The 11228-nt window shown below is 42.1% G+C and overlaps 1 protein-coding gene across 2 annotated transcripts in view; it reads right to left on the bottom strand.

Moving 5' to 3' along the window:
• Slc4a4 (solute carrier family 4 member 4) overlaps positions 1-11228 on the bottom strand; it is a 329959-nt gene that overhangs the window by 223981 nt on the left and 94750 nt on the right. The gene's annotated exons all lie outside the window — the stretch shown is intronic.

Raw genomic sequence — 11228 nt, 5'->3', positions numbered from 1 at the left:
AGTGAGTTCTGCACCCTGACTTCCAATTTAAAAGAGTCCCTATGTGGAGGATAGATGTGAAGAACTATCTTAAAATGCTGGTTCTGGAGCACACTAGATCTACAAATCAAGGCAAAATTTGATCCCTGATGGAAGGGGAATAGAAAAATTTTCTCATATGATGCCAAGGGGTTGAATTAAACAATACAGAAATGGGCCCGGTGCAGATCCAACTGATGTGGGATTCCCCTCTGTATGCTGTGAAAATGTTTTATTACCATTGGTTAATAAAGAACCTGCTTTGGCCTGTGATAGGGCAGAATAAGTAAGGTGGGGAAAACTAAATGAATCCTGGGAGAAAGAAGGCAGAGTCAGAGAGAAGCCATGGAGCCATGGAGACAGGCGTCAGACAGACCCTTCCAGTAAGCCACAGCCATGTGGCAATACACAGATTAATAGAAATGGGTTAACCAAAGATATAAGAGCTAGCTGGCAATACGCTTAAGTGATTGGCCAAGCAGTGATTTAAATAATATAGTTTCTGTGCGATTATTTTGGGTCTGAGCGGCCAGGAAGAAACAAGCAGCCCCTCCCTACTACACCCAACGACTTAACAGTACTCAGAAGATGTTGATGGAACTGAATCTGAAACGCTTGCAATGCAGGACCATGCTGACGCACTTTTTCTTGTAGGAACCAAATATACAAAGAAAGAGCAAAGGCGGAGGGGTGGGGTGGAGATTTACAACCCTCACGTGGAATACTCTAGCTGTGATCCTGCTGATAAAAAAAACAGTCGGATTTCAAATCGACACACAATCCTATGATTTCGATCCTGGCTTAGACTATTAAACCACAGCTTCCTGCTTCATTCTTTCTCCTATTAACAGGAGTGAAACGGGAGCCAGTGGGATGGTTCAGAGGGTAAAAGTGTTTGCTCCACAGCCTGATGACCGGAGTTCTCCCATCCCAGGGCAGAAGGAGAGAACTGAATCGCCAAGGTTGTCCTCTGACCTCCACAAGCCTATGTGCGCGCACACACACACACACAAATAAATAAAATTAAAATATAACAATAATTTTTAAGGTGAAATGGGATGATCACCAAGCCACATTTTATCCAGCTGTATTAAAAGAACTATTTTCCAAGAGGTGGCCCAGGCTGGAAGGCACAGCATGCCTTTAAGAAAAGGACTCCGCAAACGTGTGTAAAACCCTGATGGGCACACCACAGTCCTGTGACATGACCCTTACGACTGCGCCAATGCCATTTGGACTGAGGCTGCTGTTAACAACCAATGGGCTTTTCTTCACTCAAGAGAAGCAGGACTTGAAGAATCGATCGCCCCCAGCTAGGAAATTCCCTGCCTCCCTCCCTTCTTCTGAACTCCCAGGCTCACAGCTGTAATGCCCCCTCCTGCATGAGCTATGTGAGCGCAGACCGCTATAACACTCACAGGAGAAAGGAGAGCGGGCACAAATGAAGTCTGGTGGAAATTACTATGGAGAGAGAAAAGAATGACCTACTCTGGTTTTTATACTTTCCTTTTATGACAGATGGTAAGCGCCATTTATTATATGATATATTGCAAACATCAAAAAATGATTACTACAAAGAGTGGCAAAGTTTCAGGAAACATGATGGGGCTTGAAGAAACAATCTGTCTAAAATCCATTTACTAAAACTCTATGCTTGAATGAAATCGAACTTTCTATTTTTTCAAATACCCTATTTGGACCTAACATAGCATCGCCTCCTTCTCCTGTATGGTTCCTGGGTTCCAACAGTAGTGTTATCTATGAGTTATACATCAACAGAGAAACAGTCACCTCACAAGGTCACCACTCCCACCCGCCTATCCTGCTGCAGGATGAAGACCTGGCGACTGACACAGCCAGTGTGCACACTGGCCATCTCCTCCTCGGTGGCCTCTGGTTGTCACATATTCCCTCCAGCCATCTGCTCAGGCTAACCTAAATGTTTTCAGGGGTTATTAGACCCAATAACTACACTACACTCAAGATCTCATGTGCACCTCCCAGACCTCAGCATGAAGAAGGTAGTTCAGACACACTCAGCGGGTCAAGAAAACAGACAGCTTACCACAGAAGACTGAGTGCCAGGCAAGCCACTAGACTCCAATCTCACAGACTCATTTCCTGAATTCCCTTTGCAACAAAGTCCACTGCCTTGTATTTTTAAAGGTCATCTTCACTAATGAGTATCTGCTTCCTCCACGGGCACTGGAACAGAGATAACCCCATCGTAATCAAACAAAAAACAGAGCCACCAAATTTTAGAACTGGGAGAGACACTAGGAAACAATACAGAAATATCACTGTGAACAAGAAAATAGGATGAGACTTTGACGGATTTCTCCAGGATCTGCCAAGATTAAAAATAACGATCGTCCTCCTCCTGGATACACTAATCTTTCTAACACTACAACACGCTTTATCAATTTAAGTTGTTGCTTGCTCCCCAAGCTTTTAAGTACATCCTTCAGAGGTCAGTGAGAGAGCTCAGCAGACAAAGCTGCTTGCTGCATCAACCTGAGCTCAATCCCCAGGACCCACAGGGTAGGACAGAACCAACTCCAGCCTGCTGTCCTTTGACCTCCATATGCATTCTAGTGCATGAACATCTGCACACACACACACACACACACACACACAAACACATAACATTTTTCAATTTTTTAATATTTGTTTCATAAGACTGAAAAACTCATTATTTCCAAACCCCAAACTTCACGTTTCTACGACCATCACCACCACACTGCCTTAAAACTGAAATGAAATAGCATCATCTTGTCGAGCAATATCACCTTCAATACGACACAAGCACCGAGGACCAAACATAGAAGCAAAGCTGGGACCGTGTCAGACTTCACACTACATGCTTCTCATTTCCCCGGCACCTGTCTCCCGTGCCTGATTTCCTGTGCCCTAGACAACGGGCAGGCTGGTCAAAGCCAGCTGGCTGAGGGCAGATAGCCTTCTGTTACATTTTGCCTTATAGATAGCAAAATAAATAATAAAAAAGAATCCTCTAAATCAGCTATAATTCAACAACTCCTTTAAAAAAAATGATGCTCACTTGATGGATAGCTAGAAGCATGAACTGTCTCGCTTCAAAACTGCGCTGTGAAAATACACATAATAAAATATGCTGCCATTCCCTCCTGTTGGATACCAAAGGACATTTTAAAAGGTACAGGGATTTCCAGTGTAAAGAGGACACAAACACAAAGCTAAAGGCAAAAACTGGCCACTGACTTGTAATGCTGGATGGGAGAAAACTAGTTATCAACCCATAAACAAATTTAATCTAAACAAATCAGAGAGCATGAAACTGTTTCCTATTGACACTTCTAGATTGAAGATGGCCCTAATATCCAACTGAGAACAAATGTTTTCTAAGGTACCAAACTCCCTTAGGAAACACCCTCCTCTCTTACACTATTTTTCACCTTTACCCAAAAAGCCACCTAATTTATTCCAAAAAAGTGTATAACCTACATCTGACCCTTTTTGTGTATCCAGTAAAACAAAGTTGTTATGATTAAGTTGTTATATACAAGTCCTTTATATTGTGTTGATAGAAATTATAAAACACCATGAAGAATCCAACTCACTCCTCCCAGATGCAGCCTTCCAGGCAGACCCCAATAACCAAATTAACACTTGTGGGTTTCCTACCTTAGCAATAGCTCTTATATGATGCTCTTAAATATGCTATTGATAACCAGAGTAGGACATATTAGGTTGCTATGTGTTCTCTTGGAATAACTCAACTCGTGAGTCACACCAATAGTGAATTACCCAGCGATGAGTACATTCCCAACAGTGACAATAATTAACATTTACATGGTTATTTATACCTCACAAAATACCTTTAAATAGGTGGCTTCATAGGAGGCTCACGAAGCCCACCATGATAGAAAATGGAAACACAGTCTTAGACATGCCATAGTACTAATAATTGGCACAAGTAGAATTTGACCCAAAGTCTTCTGATTTTAAATGCCATGGCTTTTATACTAACACATTCTTTATATTCTTGTGTTGGTCCCAACTCATTATTTTTTGCCAAAATGTTTTTTTTCATGTGCATATATATATTTATAAATCAAATGAGAAATACAGACATGAGGATAAGTAATAATCTTTTACAAGAACAACCACACGCTAGAAGAACAGGTGATATGTGGGATATACCCTTTCCCGGGGGGTACATGGAACAGCACAGTGTTCTAGGATAATAATGCAGCTGGTAAGTAGAAAGGCTTGGAGTACACATCAGGAGAAGCAAGGGCCTTCCCTGATGCTGATGGCCGCCAGCACAAGAGCTGGACCAGCAAGCCCTTGGGCAGGGCACAGTTAATACAGAGTCTTCAAGGACTCTGTCCCACAGCCAAGCCTCTGGCTGGGTTTTACAAAGCCTTCTTTGTCTTGGGCCCCCTCCCAATACATGGGAAACCTCAGAATGTCTCTTGCCTCTGAGTGCAACTAAGCTGAGCCACTTGGGCTTATTGGCTCTGGCTCTGGCCAGTGAGTGGTGCCAAGACTTACTCCCAACACTCCTCAGTCCGGCAAACAACCTACACTTTGTCAGAACCTGTCTGATCTCCAGCAAATGGCTAAGGGATTGCTGCCTCTAGTGATACATTACAATCAGATGAGGAAACCACGGAGGGTCATTTCTCATTCCCTGCACCGTTCTCTATCATCAGTCAGGAAGAGAAACTGGGGCCTGTAAAACAGCAGAGACGCAAGGACATAACACTCTTTTTTCTCAGTTTTCAAAATAAAATAATGCAGAAGTGTTTATGATCATCAACTCTAAATGAAAGGCCAGACACAAAAAAGAGAACCACTTTTTTTTTCCAAAAAAGAAAATATGAAAGAGATACCATGCATAGTCAACAGAAATAGTCGAATCATATTGGTCTCTCACAATCACTTTGCAATATTTAAGGAACTTTATGTAATATAACCAATCATAACTAACAGTCCCCAAACAGAGAATGCATACAACTCTTGAGTAAAATCACATCCCTGAAGGACCATAGCATCACCATCTTTCTGGCAGTGCTTATGACCAACACTCTGTCTGCCTCTAAAAGGTAACAAAACTGTACTTTCAGGCCCACAGTTGATGGAGAGTTATGTATGAGCTCTATCAGTTTCTAACCACTTCTATTACAAAACAAAATTAACATCTTTCTACATGTCCCCTGGCATGCAGGTGCGTCCACAGAGAAAGCACAGAGGGTAACCACAGTGGGACTGAGGGAGGGAGGGGAAGGGAGACGTCCAGCCTCCACCATCACACTTTATTATACTGGGTTTTCCCTCGCATGGCTTGAACAATGGAAATAAAAACATATCAAGATTTCATTTGTGTGAGAACAAGAAATACAATGGACAGAAAACAAATTTACAAGATTTGGTTCCCACTGAGACATCAAAGACCCGAAAACAACCACCGAATGACGCGATGCAGCAGGACGGAGGTTGCGCAGACACTCTGATGGATGACTATGCTTCCACCTAAAAGAGGTGAGCTCACTGAAGCCTCCTCGGCTGGGAAACCAGGAGGGTCAGCAGACAGCTTCATCAATTCTGAAGGAATGATTCAGTTTCATGACAACCTCTTCTCTTAGGAAGGGCCACCTTGGGCCCCCTAAAGATCTCTCAGGAAGGTTTTAGGAATGACTTGTGTTTCCAAAAGAAAAGAGTAAGCCAATCCAGTTATCGCTGAGCAAACACCAGGGTCTAGCCTGGCTCCTAGGAACAAGAGAAAACCATTCATGTCACTGTAGAGAAGAGTGGTGCCTGGTTTCAAACTCTCAGCCTCTAACTCCTAAGTCCGCTTGTGCTGTGGTAATACCTCTAAACCTCGGCCCTTATCTCCAGTCCATGGAGAAATGAGCGCTGCTCACTGTTCTTACCACCAAAATCATCTCCCCCAGTCTGCTCCAGCTAAAGACTCATGATCTGAACAAGCACGCCTTATTCCCCAGCAAATCCAAAAGCTCCCACTTACAGGAAGATAGCAGTAGACTCAGAGAAGGAATAAACTGGAAATAACTTATTTAGTGGAATAGAACTGGATTTTTGACAGAGGCAAAAAGACTTTTAAAAAAAAACTGGCAAACTTGTCATATATTAAATTAAATATATTCTCCATGTAATATTTATAAATATTTTGGGTACAACTTGCTTTTTACCTTTCATTGGCAGAAGAAAGCCAACTATTTTCAAAGCAGCCAGCCCGCCAGTTCAGTAAGGGGCAACCGTTTTCTCCACATCCGCAAATCAATGGCCCAAGCATTTTCTATAATTAATAGTGAAATCGCCTTCCCAGCCGTTCCAGGTGCCTTCCTTAAACTAAGCCAAGCAGCCTTCGACTTGTCATGTCTTCAGGAATGCTCTCAACAGAAACACTTGCTAGCTCACTGCAAAAGAGCCATCACTAACACCTCACCACCATGAAAATATTTCAAACATGTTTTCTCTCTTGCAGGGCCAGTTGTAGACATATATTCTTCCCCAGCCAGGTCTCAAACAATTAAAAAAAATAGCCAAACATGAACTAACATCAACCCATGATCTAATGGGATGAGCTTAACAGTATCTCCAAGAACCTAGATCCCATGCCAAGGGAAATACAATGAACAGGCAATTCTGCGCAGATGAATCCCACGCCTTGCAGTGGGGATCTACCCCCCAGCAGCCCAGCAGCTTGGCAGAAAACATTTTACTAACCAAGGAGACCAGCTTCTCCCTGCACTGCTAAGAAGTATTGCTGTTCATGTTACCTCTTTCTCTGTTCTGTTCCCGTTCTTTCAGAAAGATAGAATGTACTTCTGGTCGAAGAAGGGTTGGCATGGAACCCACCTCGGGGATCTTTTACAAGTTAAATTCCCCTTGCATCTACTGCATAAACAATGAGTCTCACATTTTTCCCTGGACTCTCTACCATGTGCTGTAAGAATTGACTGGGTAACAATTACCTCAGCTTCCAGGGATGTTCTGAAGGTTTACCCTTCCTGCTGGCCATCAGTGAGAAAGCAGCTTACCAAATGAATCTTTTTGGTATGAGTACTCAGTCTGAGGGACAGGGGTACTCATTCAGCAGTGTCTGTCATGGAAGTACAAAACACTAAGGTGGAAAAACAAGTTACCCCAAGGACCCATCTGACTGACCCTGAGACCCACCATTAAACCGACTTTGCAGAAGGGCGTCTTCACATGACACTGCCAGACTATGGACTTAAGCCAGCTCAGTGGATGTCACAGAACTTGACGAGTGCCCAGCAAGACTTTGTTAAAGACATCCTTTGTTATACACAAAATTCTTTCTATTGCATTCTGAAATTAATGTTGGCAACACCTGCACATCCCCTAAGTAAACGACTGTTTCTAAGTCACTGCCTCTAGAATGGGGTGAGTAAGTTCTATATGTTGTCTATCGAGAAGAAGAAAAAGCAAAAATCACACACACTCACACACACAAACACACACACCTTGGGATCACAATCACTCTATCACTGTTCTTTCTTGACTCTTTTAAAGTCTCTTGTTTCTCTCCCATTTGCCTAACCAATTTGTAACTTAGTTTGTATTATTTTAGTTTTATATTATTTTAGTTTATGCAACAAGTACATTATTTTGAATATTTCTAATCATAAGGCAGAATAAAATTAAGCAATACTGTGGTTGATTTTAGACCTTTTGCAAAGAACTGGTTCAATGCAATATATAGACTTAACTGAGCAACAGCATCTAAGAAACCTTAGAGAACCTTCACATTTTGAACGAACTAGTCAAGTGTCAACTTGAGTAAAAGACCAAGAATTTTAAAACCTTTGCAATCCAAACATACACAGTCTATGTTGGTGTGTCTAATGTAACTTTTACCAAGTCATGGAAAACTGGGCTTTGCATCAGAGAAATAACAGAGGCAACTCATGCTTTGCTAAAGATACAGCATGTCTGTGGGAACAATGAAGTTGTAACCTCAGCGACATCAGTCCACACTTGGCTAAGGACAACCAGGATCAGGCCATACCAAATATTTTTAATCCTCTCTTTGCCTTCATTTTTTTTAACTAGTCTCCCATGACATGATAAATCTGAAATCATGTGTGCTTACCAAAAGTACTCATCCAGTTATACCTATTAGGTCATGTAAGCATCATAGTTTCAGGTTTTATCACTGAGAATACCACTAGTTAGTATAAAAGAAGGAAAATTATTCATATAATACAACTCTCCTTGAGTTATGAGAGAGAACCTCATTCTCTATAAAATATGAATTTTCACTGTTTATCCTAACACTTCAGTTTACTGAGCTAGCCCGGTGTTCTTTTGGCATGACATTAACTGTAGGTATAAAAATTAAAGGTTTGATTTAAGTTTGACCAATTTTCTTTGGAGCTTCTATTTGCATTTAAATTGATATTACTTATTTTGGTAAACTTTAACCTGAGTCTTTTCATTTTCCACAACTCAACATACTGCATCGTAGTATCAGCAAACAAACCAACCTTGTCCTTTAGTCTACACCAAAGAACAGGGTCAACGAGGAGGCTCTCCACTGCTTCCTGGAGTTTATGTTTTTCCCAAAGCTTTTCCACAGAGTCAAATAAGCCAAAGAGTTCAGCTCCTCTCGCACGCAGTACACCAAATCACCTGATCTATTTGCATACTATGAGAAATCTAACCCCAGTTTCTTCCTGAGATGACCTCACAATTTCCCTTGAAATACTGAAGACCTAGATGTCCAGTCATATGTGATAAAGCAATTACCGAAGGGATTTAGTTATTAAACATTAATGGCCTGGTCATGCAGAATACCAAAAAAAATCCCTTACACGTTTGCTCTGAGAATTCACCAGAAACAAATCTGTCTAAGTCTCCAAAGGCCTTTCCCGTCACAGATGTGATAGACCTTTCTCCAGCCTCCCAATCCCCTGCACCTCCATGCTTCAGTTAGCACTGTTGAAATTCTCTCCTCGCTTGGTTTCCCTGGGTGTTCTCTGTCTTCTTCTACAGCCTCTTTGTCTCATTTGCTGACTACTTTTGTTGTCTGCCTCCACCCCCTTGGCTGGAAACAGCACCGAAGGTTCAAAACTTGGCTTTCGGCTTTTCTCCCTCAGTATGCACCGTACGCTGACTACCCTAAACTATGCTCACACGGGCTCCTCAAAAGTACATGAACAAGTTTTAACCTCAAATTGCGATCCTATCTATAAATCCTAGCTGGTCCCCTAAGCTCTGACCTACATCTCAAAGGCAACAGGTCAGAAATTGAGCTCACTGTTTTTCCAGCCTTGCAGACAATTCCCAACATCGTACCCCAAACCCTCATTATTTTGTAAGATCTTTACAAAACAGCTGCAAACAGTCTCCTCCCCACCTCCGACGCTGCTGCTCCAGTCTATGCTGGCCACCGCTGTTCAGGCAAGGATGACATCTATCATTCTCGAGACACGGCCCGGCCTTAAGAACCTGAGAAATCTTCCATAGTTTGTGGCATCACATCAACAATCAAATTCAGCAAAACTTTTCAAGATCAAGCAAATTCTGCTCAGCAACCCAGTGGGGTCGGGCAAACGTTAACATGTGACTTTCTTACTGCCCAAACCCTGTCCTCCCACACACTTAAAATGCCACTAACGTCTGTCTGGCCATGCAGACTTTGCATTAGCCTGTTGAGAATTCATATCTATACCACATCTTTAGCATGACTCCTCTTACTGTCAATACTTCCACATCCAATGCACAGTACATTTTCTCCTCCGCTCTTTGTAAATTACCTTGCAAATGCTATCAAGACAGATGAACATACTACCTCTCTGATAAATCACAAAACTCCCTAGTCAAGGAACCTCTTATTTTAGCTCTTATGATAAGAATATGTGGCACACTGTAGTACTAGATACAGTACAATACCAGCAGACAACTCGAGTTCATGTATCAGAACAATGATATAATCCTATACTCCAAATCCTATTTTTTAAAATACTAAACATGTAAAACATATTTTAACCTGCCAGGTGATGGTAGCACACACCTTTAATCCCAGCACACAGGAGGCAGAGACAGGCGGATCTCTGTGAGTTCGAGGCCAGCCTCGTCTACTAGAGCTAGTTCCAGGACAGGCTCCAAAGCTACAGAGAAACCTTGTCTCAAAAAAGCAATAAATAAATAAATATATAAATAAATAAATTTCAACCCATAGTTAAACAGAATCTCATTTTCTTCAATTAAAAAAAAAAAAACTTCACATTATTCCCTGATAGAGCTTTCCTTCTTTCCTTTTTTACATAAACTTTATTTCCTTTCTTGTTTTTCCTTGGTAGCTTGTCCACCTGCTGGAAGAAAAGAGAATAATTCTTACCTAACCTAATGACTTACTCTTTGGCTCAGCAATGTGCTTTGCTCAATGAAATTCCCAGAGGTATAAAACAAAGCCCATTCCAAAGGTCAGCCATGGCCTTGGGCCTCTGACGTCCCTGGAAGACTGAAAACCAAGAATATAATTCCAGCAGCCACCCTGCCAGCCAGGGAACTGCTTGCATTTCACCGAGAGGCCCAGAGCCATGCATGTAGTGATGTCAATGAGGGAAACAGATCCTCTGGGTTCTTCTAACTCAGGTGGGAATGAGGGGGAGGGGAGAAAGACTGCTCCACACTATATCCACTGCCCTGATGGCTCGAGACACCCTGCAGAGGTCCTCTGAAGATCCCTGCTGCATTATCCCTGGCACCTTCTTTCCAGGCTAAATCCAGACTCTTCAGGACTTGCAACCTCTATCAAAAACCAGGACATTGACATTTTTCAGGGATTCTCTCTTCCAGAAAAACACAGGCCTGAACTGATCTAATCGAGGTCTTCCACCCATCATTACAAAGAATGGGACGGTGAAGACAGAATCAGTTCAAGCCAAGGGTCCAGTTGCATGCGGAATAGATACAACTCTTCTGACACTACATCATAGAACAGGAAGAGAAAAGGATGCTAACATGAAGTTGTTAGTTGTTAGGTATTTAGAATTCAGCTAGCATATAGAGTGTCAGAGCAAAGCAATGAGCCTTTTATTCATACTGAATCTTTTAGCTAAGTAGCCCAGGCTGGCCTCAAACTCATGATTCTCCTGCACTGGTCTCCTCAGGTTGAGACTGCAGGTATATACCACCACACCTAGCTTCACACTGATCTTTATGAAACCTAG

This window comes from Microtus ochrogaster, linkage group LG1 (genome assembly GCF_000317375.1).
Source record: "Microtus ochrogaster isolate Prairie Vole_2 linkage group LG1, MicOch1.0, whole genome shotgun sequence".
Classification (NCBI taxonomy): domain Eukaryota; kingdom Metazoa; phylum Chordata; class Mammalia; order Rodentia; family Cricetidae; genus Microtus; species Microtus ochrogaster.
Note: the sequence above shows the minus strand (reverse complement) of the source record. Positions and strands in the feature narration are given on the sequence as shown.